The sequence below is a fragment of the Triticum urartu genome, chromosome 6 (genome assembly GCF_003073215.2).
Source record: "Triticum urartu cultivar G1812 chromosome 6, Tu2.1, whole genome shotgun sequence".
Lineage (NCBI taxonomy): Eukaryota > Viridiplantae > Streptophyta > Magnoliopsida > Poales > Poaceae > Triticum > Triticum urartu.
The window spans coordinates 432,898,105-432,905,652 of record NC_053027.1 but is presented as its reverse complement, the minus strand read 5'-3'; positions in this window follow the sequence as shown (position 1 = coordinate 432,905,652).

Genomic DNA, 7,548 nt, shown 5'->3' with positions numbered 1-7,548 from the left:
CCCACCGGAAGTGCCTCCTTATTACGCACAAAAAAATGAATACTCCCCCGGCTTGCTGGGACCCACCTTGGTGGGAGGCTGACTTGTGGGCCTACTAAGTTGATGGGGACGAAGGGCTTTGTCAACTTAGTCAATATGAACGATTCTAGCTCTAGTGACCGTACGATGTCCATCCAATGGTCGTAGTGCTTCTTCAACCTCTGGTCTTCTTGCTCCAGCCGCCCAAAGCAGCGCCGGTCGTGCTGCATGCTCCTGCCTCCCTTGGCCGGCTGTGCTGCCGCAGAGGCCTCATCGCCCCCTACTATTCCCACCGCTCGCCAGGCCCTGCGGCGACGGCAGCCTCACACCGCAGCCGAACCAGTGAACCCTCGTACTCCTCTCCGCGCGGGCTTCCACTGCCGCGTCTTCCCCGGCTCCACGTCGTCTCCTTCCTAGGCCTCGCCGTCGTCCACTGTTGTGGTGCTCTCTGCGCGGCGTGGTCAATGTGGTCAAGGAACGACTTCCATCGGAAGAGTACTGTACGTGGAGAGGCTGACAGCTGGGTCCACGGCCATAGCCTAGTTTTTTTGTGATTTGCCAAGTAAGTCGCTTTGTCAGGCCTGTTGGGCTGCAAATCTTTCAAGACGAGGAGAGCTTTCATTCGGCTTGCCGAGAAAATGGCCCATCAGTAATGAGAAATGGGCTGTACATTTTTTAAACACATCAGACCGGCAATTCATTTCAAATATCTTTTTTTTAATTTCAAGATTTTAAATTAAATTAATTTTTATGTGTGGAGAATTTGTTGGATTTTATATTGATATACATTTATTTTTAAAATCAGTATGAATGTGAGTCGAAATTTCAGGATTAAAAATAGTTCGGACCACACCGAAATATGCAAAATTTCGTATAATTTTTTAACCATGGCCACAATATGGGCTGTAATGCTAACAAAAAGAATATGGGCTCCAAAAAACCTTAAGAATTAGAAAATGGGCTGTAAATTATTATAAATAATGGCAGATGGGTTGTATGCTGTTTTCCACAGATTTGAGGCTTTCCTAAAAAAAGGTTGATGCACAAGCACTGACTGTTGGATGTCCATCCAACGGCCGTCGTGCTTCTCCAATCTCTGCTCTTCCTGCTCCAACCGCTCAAACAAGCGCCGGCGGGACAGCCTGCTCCCTCCTCCCCCCGGCCGGCTGTGCTGCCGCGCAGGCCTCACCGCCCCACCGTACTCCGATCGCTCGCCGAGCCATCCCTCTACTCACCCACACCTGCTGTTATTCTCCGGCGATGGCAGACGAACCAGTAAACCCTCGTACAGTCGTACACCCCTCCGCGTGGGAAACAACTGCCGAGTCTTCCCTGCCTCCGTGTCATCCCTTTCCTAGGCCTCGCTGTCGTCCACCGCCGTGGTGCTCTCGGCGCGGCGTGGTCAATGTGGTCAACGACCGACTTCCATCGGAAGAGTACTGTGCGTGGAGATGCTGACAGCTGGGTCCATGGCCGCAGCAAGGAAGTGCCTCCTTATTACGCGCAAAATAATTATTCCTCCACCTGACAATGGGGAACGACCGGACGGGCCACCATATTTCGTGAAAAAAACATTTCCCCCTGACTGCTGGGACCCACCAGCTACACCTTTGCACGCAAGGAAGTGCGTCTGGGCAAAAAAAACGATTCGCCCCCCTGACTTTTGGGACCCACCAGCTACATCTTCGCACGCAAGGAAGTGCCTGACAGTCGGGACCCACCTGGTCGAAGCGTACGTAGCGTTGCCATTCTGGTCGCGAACGTGTACGTACATATATACTGATGGATGTAGAGGCGCGCACGTGTCGTAGTAGAGGCGCGCACGTAGCATGTACATGTACGTACAGCGGCCAGGGTGCAAGAAAGAAAATACAGCCACGTATGTGTACATACGGGCGGGGTCTCGAATGCCTATTCGCGCATACGTACGGCGAGGGCTCGTTGACATGGCTGGGTCAGAACGGAGAAACAACATCGTCGTCATGTTCATGGGGAGGCAATGGAATGCTTCATGTTCATGGGGAGGCAACGGAATGCGTCGTGTTCATCGGGAGGCAACGGAACGCGTGGGAGCCAACCGGCTGGGTCGGAACGGAATGCGTGGTCGTGTTCATCGGGAGGGCTTGGACGGAACAGGCGATGGAAACGAGGCCTGGCGTACCACAGAACGGAGGAAACGGCCTTGTGTTCGACCGGCCATGTTCAAAATGAGATCCTGTTCATTGGGAGGGGTGTGGCGTACCACAAAACGGACGAAACAGACCTCCTATGGTCGAAACAGGGGTCCTGTTGATCGGGAGGGGTGTGGCATACCGCAAAACGGACGTCCTATGGTCGACACGGGGGTCCTGTTCATCGGGAGGGGTGTGGCGTACCGCAAAACGGGACTCCACAGGATACTATTCATCTCCACCGTCGACCTCCTCCAGCCTCCACGGGCAACCGTCGACCAACTCCAGCCTCCACGGGCTCCTGTTCATCCAGCCTCCACTGCGCGCTACTCCACCGGCTACTGTTCAACCACCCTCCACCGTCTACTATTCATCCAGCCCTCCACACCACGGGGTCCTGTTCATCCAGAGCCTACGCCACCGCTCACTGTTCATCCACCCCCCCCCCCCGCAACGCTCACTGTCCATCCCAGAGGCAGCATCGATCGGCTTCAGTTAGCAGCAGTAGCGAAGGAAACGCTCGATCTGGTTCAGTTAACAGCCATCGATCGATCGCTCGGGTTCAGTAACGCGTAGCCTGCAGTGCAATCGCTCGGGTTCAGTTAGTGCCCAACGCCTCGCTCGGGTTTAGTTAGAGCCAACGCCTCGCACACACGCGTGTACGTGTACGAGAGAAACGCGCATCGCTCGGCCCCCGACCTCGCACCGTAACCGGGAACTCCCCGAAATTTTCCTCGCCCTCGCTTCTACCATGGTTTTTTCCATCATGGACGGCCCAAAGAATGTCATGCAGCTGCGTCTCCGGCCCGCCCAGGACGAAAAGCCCATTTTCTGTCATGATTTTTTGTCATAGAAGTAGGAGCCCACCACATCTATGATGATACCGGGTTTTGTCACAATTATCATCATAGAAGTGTCGTATGTATGACAGAAAACAATTTCGTTTGGCCCAAAATGTCATGGATGTGTGTTTTTTTGTAGTGGTTCCCGTCTCTGTCCTAACCACCGTCGATCGCCGGCACCATCCCATCGCCGGCACCACCTTGTGGTGATCCTCTTGTTCTTATCTTTTTTATATAAAAAAAATCATGTTTGTGTCATTTAGATATATAGTTACTTGTATAATTATCTTACCGTACGTTGTTTGTTATACATAATGCCATGGTTTTGATATCCGTCCCCGTCAGCCCTCGTCCGGGTTATGATTCGGTTGTGGCATATTCTCTTTTATAACTATTTGTTGCATTTCGTGTTTATGACAAATTATGTCCATCAAGTTGACATAGATATTTTTATCTAGGAGTTATGTGAACAGGAAATTCCAACTGACCCTATTGTCGATAGGTTAAATTTAGTTGAAAGTGAAAATGAGTATTTGAAAGAAAAAATTGAAAAGAATTGACGGGGAGAAGATGGAATTGGAGTTGCATGTTGCCGATGTCGTCGATGATCACAAGATCTAGATGGAGAAAATGCGCTTGAAGATTAGAAATATTAGAAAATATGCCATTGATAGTGAGGCTTGGTATCATTATGCTGTTGGATTAATTGTTACCTTAGTTGCGATCTTGATCGCATTTTTTGTTGCATTTAAATGCTTTAGCTAGAGAGTTATTTGTATGTTTGTTTTATGAGAATAAGTGTTCTATGAACTTTATGTATGAACTTGTACTAATTTGGTCTATTCGGTGCTGTGTAATGAAGATGAGCAGGCAATGGATGTACGATGACCGATGCTCTCCCCAGTTCATTAATGGCGTGCGTACTTTTCTGCTTGCGGCTGAGGTAAACAAGCGGGCGGATGGTTTTATGCCTTGTCCATGTGCCGGCTGTAAGAATGATCAGAATTACTCTAAGTCAAGAACCATTCACGTCCACCTGTTTGAGTCTGGTTTCATGCCCCACTATAATGTTTGGACCAAGCATGGAGAAAGAGGGGTTATGATGGAAGACAATGAAGAAGAACAAGATGACGATAGTTATCCTGGCCATGGGTTCCCTAAATATGATGGTACAACAATGGGGAAGAAGTTGAGCTAGCAATGCAGGAAGAAGCTGAAGAAGAGGCATCAGATGAGCCCGGTGATGATCTAGGTCGGGCCATTGCCGATGCAAAGAGAAACTACGCAAGTGAAAAGGAGAAGAAGAAGTTGCAGTGCATGTTAGAGGATCACAAGAAATTGTTGTACCTGAATTGCGAAGCTGACAAGAAAAATCTGGGCACCACACTAGAATTGCTGCAATGGAAGGCAGAGAATGGTGTATCTAACAAGGGCTTGGTAAGTTGCTGATAATGTAGAAGAAGATGCTTCCAAAGACAACGAATTGCCCGAGAGTACATACGAAGCAAAGAAGGATGTCTGCCCTCTAGGGTTAGAGGTGCAGAAGATACATGCATGCCTTAATGACTGCATCCTCTACCATGGTGAGTACGAGGATTTGAATGCATGCCCGATATGCGGTGCGTTGCGCTATAAGATCAGCTGCGATGACCCTGGTGATGTTGACAGCGAGCGCCCCAGGAAGAAGATTCCTGCCAAGGTGATATGGTATGCTCCTATAATACCACGGTTGAAATGTTTGTTCCAAAAAAAGAGCATGCCAAGTCAATGTGATGGCCCAGAGAAGACCGTAAGAAAGACGGGAAGTTGAGAGTACCCGATGACGGATCGCAGTGGAGAAAAATCAAGAGAAAGTACTGGGAGTACTTTGCAGGTGACGCAATGAATGTATGGTTTGGTCTAAGCGCAGATGGCATTAATCCTTTTGGGGAGCAGAGCAGCAACCATAGCACCTGGCCTGGGAATCCATGTATGTATAACCTTTGTCACAGCCTGATTTTTGGCCCTTTCTTTTTCTTTTGTTTCTTTGAGATTTTTGCTTGATTTTTCTTTTTCCATGGCTATGTGGTCTGGAAACTGAAGAAGATGACCTCTTCTTTGTTTCCAGAGTGGCTTGTCATCCCCATCTCCATTCCCAGACCTTGCCATTTCCATCTTGGAGCAAACCCCAATATTCTTTTCCTTGGGAATATTCCTTTTTTTATTAAAGGAATAACCCAATTTGCCCTAGGTTGTGAAGCAGCCTATATTTCTATCACTCCCAAAATTCCCAAATAATTCTTGTAAATTTTTTGGGTCATATCTTCCTCAATTATGGAAAAATATTTCATTTTCCATGTTCCACATCATGCTCAATTAATTCCTTTCCTATTCTGTCCTGAATGGAAGATTGTGAAGCAAGTGCCATTTACCTTTTCCCAATTAACCTCAAACTTCTTGGACACCTTTTCATGTCCATATAATTGCCTCATGACAAAATTCAACTTAATTTTCCTAGTGAATATTCCTGAGCAATTTTTCAAAGTTCCTGTCTGAGGGAATTGGTTGTGAAGGAAGTATTAGCTAGGTCAATCCTATTGAGTTGAAATTTTGCATGGCCCTTCATATCAACAAAAGATCACTCTCCTAAAGATTTGAGCTCATGCAATGCGTCCTTGTGAGCACAGCTTCAAATCTTTGTTTCTGTCCAAATTTTCAGTTAGTGAAGCAAATATATTTTATCTTGCTCCATTATGGCTGAACATTTTCCTAAGCCTTCTCCTAGCCATATAATGTTGGATCATAGGTTCCGGCAAAACCCTTAAGGTTCAAACACTGGGGTGCGCGCGAAGATCTCCCCCCTATCGATCCGCGTCCTAACTTAGCCTAGATCTCACGAACTAACTCGACGAACTTGCAACACAAAGGACACAAGATTTATACTGGTTCGGGCCACCGTTGTGGTGTAATACCCTACTCCGGTGTGGTGGTGGATTGCCTCTTGGGCTGAGGATGAACAGTACAAGGGGAAGAATAGCCTCCTCAGGTTGAGGTGTTCTTGTGCTTGGTGCACTTGTGTGGCTGTGGATGATCTTGATGATCCCCCCTTCTATGGTGGTGGTTAGTCCTATTTATAGAGGCCCTGGTCCTCTCCCCAAATATTGAGCGGGAAGGGAGCCAACAACGGCCAATTTGAAAGGGGACAGCTAGTACAAGCTATCCTGACAAAAGGTGGGCTTCTCCAGCCAAAGGTTCTGGTGGTGATGTCGTCCTGGGCTCCATGGTGACCTCCGTCTTGCCGTCCTTCTGGTCTTGGTCTCATTGCACCAATATGGAAACCTTTACTTGATGCCTCGGTACTCCGCGCCTGCGCTTGCCCCCTTAGCACCAAAAAGGAGACAAGGACGCTGCGCGCGCTGGTGCCCGCCTGGTCTCTATCATTATGGCTCACGTCACGAGAACCTCGCGAGGTTTTCCCGACCTTGAACTCTCCGCCCCTCACGAGCCGGCCTGGCGAGGCCACTCCTGAGGAGGTCTTGTGTCGTCCGCCTCGCGAGGCTTGGCCCCTCGCGAGGGTCATGATTCCTTGTTGATGAAGATGGGCCGTACGGGCCTGCCAGCAAAGCCATGCCGTGGGCCATAGGCAGGCAAGTCTGGGGACCCCCGTTCCGAGAACACCGGCAGTAGCCCCCGGGCCCAAGGCGCGCTCGGGCTTGGCTTCGAGGCGAAGCCAAGGGTCAAGTGCGGAGCGCCACGGGCCCCAATAGCCCGCGGCCTCGGTCGACGCGTGGTGGTTGATTGGACGTGGGCGTCTCCACTTCCCCACGCTGCCTCGGCAACTGCCCGACGTGACAAGTCCCTGTGGCATGCAAGGAAGACCATCATTACCTCTGATCATGGGGGGTGCTGGTTGGCCTTCTCCTAGTATAAATGGGAGGGTGCAGAGCCCCCGTCGCCCATCCTTCCTCTTCCTCGCCTTCCTTGCTCCTCTCCCGCCACCAATGGTGCCGACAAGGAGGTTCACCGCCGCGGAGAAGGGGAAGGCCCCTCGCGAGGGTCCCAGCTCTCCGGTGCCCAAGCGTGGACGCGGCCGTCCGCGCAGGCACACTGCAACCCCCGCCACGGCCCCGCACGGCCGTGGTGGCGCCGCTTCGCGGGGAAGGGGTCGCTCCGGTTGTAGTGGTACCATCGATGAAGGGAGGCGTGTCGTGGTCGCGCAGCCTCCCCGGCCACGCTTCCACTCGGCGAAGATGCTACCGGAGTTCGTCGTCTGGTCGGAGAACCCGGCCAGCAACTGGCTTCAGCTCCCGCGCTCCCTCGCCGACGAGCTGCCGGCCTCAGGTCCCGATGGGCTTTGGATGCAGGCGGACGGCTGCTGCAGTAGGGCTTCTTGGGTTGCGATCGAGGTCTCCGCCGCGGGCAATGTAGCTCTGGCCCGCGGTTGGCAAACGTTCGTCCGCGTGCTCCACCTGGGCAGGCGGTGCACCCTTCACTTCAAGTACAACGGCGACGCGGCCCTCTATGTGAGGGTGTTCGGG